This window comes from Chenopodium album, chromosome 16 (assembly GCF_948465745.1).
Source record: "Chenopodium album chromosome 16, dcCheAlbu1.1, whole genome shotgun sequence".
In the NCBI taxonomy this organism is placed as follows: Eukaryota; Viridiplantae; Streptophyta; class Magnoliopsida; order Caryophyllales; family Amaranthaceae; genus Chenopodium; species Chenopodium album.
This window is the reverse complement of record NC_137849.1, coordinates 49714522-49718832: the sequence shown is the minus strand read 5'-3', so window position 1 is coordinate 49718832 and position 4311 is coordinate 49714522.

Here is a 4311-nt window from a genome sequence, read left to right as displayed (position 1 = left end):
AAGCAACAATAAATGTTGGGTAAGAGTATAAAACTATTAAAATATATTTCTGGACTTCAACCATCAAGTTAAATTTTTGTTGAGATTGTCCTTTAATATGATATTAGAGCCAACGTGATACATGGACTACGGGTTTAAATTTCATCCGCCCATCATTTCAAGTGGAATATTTTACGCAAAGTATGCGGATGGCCCCATGTTGCATCAATGATTCAAGTTCACAGGGTTCTCATATGATTGGGCATGATAGAGTATAAATATATTCCTAACCTTCAACCATCAGCTTAAGCGATTTTTGATTGAGATAATCCTTCAACACTGGGGATATATACAGTTATTAAAACACAAGTAGTACTCATACTCGGTTTAACTTTGATGATGCCTCCTTGATGAATTATTAGGTTGATGAAATATATCTCAATCTATCATCTGAAATACAAAGTATATGTCGATTGATAATTTTAACCAACAAATTCTGTTCATATATATAGTTAAACTAGAGGATTTTATTTGAACTTGTGACAGGAATCACCTTGCAATCTTCCATTGGTTCTTAATGTCATTTAAATAATTAGTTCAACAAACAATTTAAATTTTTTTATGGTTAAATTAAGCTCTGTGATTGTTTTCGTACCTACTTTATTTAAATGACATAATTTTTCAGTCCACTAAGATTAGTGAAATGCTCCATATTTCATTTTTGGACATCTTATTGTGTTTGTTCCATCCTTTTAAGCTGTCTCACATTACCTTTGATCGTAAGTTAAAGGAATCAAAATTTTACTCTCTTTACCACTACATTTAACTAGGGGAGAGCATGGGACGGGTACCCGTTCCAATAACGTTATCGGTTCGGGTACCCAATAACCGTTAAGGCTAAAACCAATTCCCGAAACCGATCCAATAAGGTTCGGGTACCCGAAAATTCGGATACCCGAAAATACGGGTACCCGAACCAAATATCCGAACCGAACTAATAAGCTGATTTTTTTTTGTTTGGGTCTTTTTATGTATTTAACACCTGCTTTTTTTCTAGTTTTTCTTTTTTTTTTTTTTTTTTTTTTACTTATGTTTTTTTTTACTATAAAAATTCAACCTGAATATCTTATCAAAAAAAAATAAAAAATTCAACCTGAATACCTGACAAGTACATTAAAAATCCATGATTTAAAAAAATAACCATCTGAACAAAGAAAAAAAAATAGTCCATGAATTAAAAAAAAAATAACAACCAAATAGTCTCATACAAAGTTACAAACATACAGTTTCTTATAAAAAAAACTAAAAAAGTCCAAACTCCAAACTCCAAACTCCAAACATACAATTTCTTATACAACTCATTACATAACCTTAAATAATGTCTGATTAAAAAAAAATGCTGCCTTTAGTTAGTCCAATCACCAACAAAGAGGAAATGTTCCTTCAAGCTAATAACAGCTCCTGCCTCTAACAACTCCTTCCTCTAATCATCATCAACAAAGAGGGATTGTTCCTCACCAAGTGGTAACATTTCTTCAAAAAAAAAAAAAGAAAAAAAAAAAAAAAGAGTAAGGAAAAGGAAGATATCAGGCTTAAAGGGAAAAAATAAAAATAAAAAAGAAAAAGAGAAAATATTTAAATGTTACCTGATTCAATTTTTTCCATGTCTTCAAGTCTCTCCTCAAGTATAAGTGGACCTTGAGATGTACGTAGCCAATCTTGTGCACAAATCAAGGCTTCTACCATCTTAGTTGAAAGTGAGCTGCGAAATGAATCAAGCACTCGACCACCGGTGCTAAAGGCTGATTCAGAAGCGACTGTTGAAACGGGAATAGCAAGTACATCTCTAGCCATGAGAGCTATTGTTGGGTACCTTTCACCATATTTTTTCCACCACCCCAAACAATCAAAGCTTTTTCCAGCAGGATTAACTTCTCTATCATCTTCTAAATACTTGGCCAACTCATTTTTCCCTTGCACTCCAACACTTGAACCCACATCCTTTTCAAACTCTAATTCCGCAACATCTACATCAGAGTCCATATCTTCTACTTCCTCCAGAAAATCAGAAGTTTTGGGGGGAATGGAATCATTTAAAGGGTTCTCAAAAACATAAAGTTCATACATTTCATTCAGAGTTTGCATCACTTTAGCACACAAATACTTAGCTTTTTCAGAATCATATTGTTGATTAATTGCCCATTTAGTATAGCCCATTTTCCGCCTAGGATCAAGAATGACAGCAATATACAACAAAAGATTCACATTATCAACATTCTCCCAATACTTGTCATGCTTTTTCTTCATTCCACTAGCCATTAAACTCACCCCCACATCATTACTCAACATTTTTTTCTTGATTAACACACTAATCCCAACAAGTTCTTGTAAATACACATTAGAGGTGATATACAACGAGCCAAAAACTCTTAGAGTAGCATCATAAAATATTTTAAGGAAAGGAAGAAAAGAGGCAACACGATCCCAATCACTAGATTCAGGCACACCATCTGACTTATTTAACTCAGACTTAAATTTACCACCATCAGAACATTCAAGCAAATCAAAGGCCCTACGATATGCCAAAGCACCTTCCAACATTAAATAAGTGGAATTCCACCTAGTATCCACATCTAAACAAAGAAAACGTTTTGACTCCAACTTTTCTTGTTTAACACAACTCATAAACTTTTGCAATCTAGCACCCGATGATCTTACATACCTAACAGCACAACGAATTCTTTTTATAGACACATCACTTTCTTTCAATCCTTCTTTAACCGTTAAACTTAATATGTGAGCACAACATCTCATGTGTAAAAACCGACCACTCAAAACTAAAGTCTTCCAACTTTCAAACCTCCTTTTCAAATATTGAATGCCCACATCATTTGAACTAGCATTATCTACCGTGACAGTCATAACTCTAGAAATACCCCATTCAAGTAGGCACTTTTGGACAGATTTACCAATAGTTTCACCAGAATGACCAGAAATTATACAAAAGTTTATTATTTTCTTGTGCAATTTCCAATTTTGGTCAATAAAGTGAGCGGTTAAACACATGTAATTCATATTTTGGCAAGAAGTCCAAGTGTCAGTGGTCAGACTTATACGTGAAGTGCACTTGCTAAAAAAACTCTTCAAATTTTTTTTCTCATCCAAATAAATCCTAAAACAATCTCTAGTCACTGTCCATCGAGAAGGAATAATGAAAAAGGGTTGTGTTACCTTCATAAAGTTGCGAAAACCTTCATGCTCCACCGTTCTAAAGGACATTTCATCCATAATCACCATCTTTGCCAGAGCTTTCCTACTATCTTCTTGATTGAATTTCCATAACTCAAGTCTACCTTTCTTTTGATCCACAAGATTCCCATCAAGAGTTTGCTGACTAAGGGACAGTAGTTTCTGATTTTGATCAATGTTTGGGGGGTATGCCTTACATCGCGATATGTGGTTCTTCATGCCGGAGGTACCATGAAGTGATGCACAACCAATTAATGCATGACAATAGATACATTCAGCCTTGTTTTCTCCATCCTTCTTTATAAAATGCTCCCAATGAGGAGACCGCCTTTTTCTACTTTTTTTTGAAGTTTCACCAGAGGGCGCAGCAACATCAGCATCTTCAGAAGGTTCATTTGATTGATTTTGTTGCACAAAGGGGTCATTATTTTCCGTCATTGGCTCATACTCCCAAGGCTCAGGAGGAGGACTAGGAATTGGAGGAGCTTGACTTGTAGCCGATGAGTCTTCCATCTCCCCACTACTTCCAAATTCCATACACTCCTACAAATGAAAAAAAAAACAAATAAGTTCACCCATGTAATCATGTATAGTTGTATACACAAATAAGTGAATAACAGGACTGGAAATCTAGTTAGTAATGGAAAGAACCTAAACAAAAATTTAGTTTAACCAAAAAGTTCACTCATGTATATACAAATAACAAGACTGGAAAATCATATAAAGTTATAAACTATAAAGTAATAAGCCTAAAAAATAATCATTTTAAAAGACTCAAAAAATCTAGTTAGTAACCAGACACAAAACAATGATCAATAAGCCACTAAGTGCAAGCTACCAAAGTTCCAATTAAATGACATACTGAAAATCTAATACTAACTTACTAAGTATTTGCTTCAGACAACTACTAGTTCCATCAGATCATGCATTGGTCAAGAGTCAATATATGAAGTCAACATGGAAAAATGAGAGTTGAGCAATAACATGATGGAGAGAAGCAGTGAACAACTGAACATTACCATACGAGCTAAAATATGCCAACATTACATATATATTTTGAGAAGAGGATTGACTATAAATAAA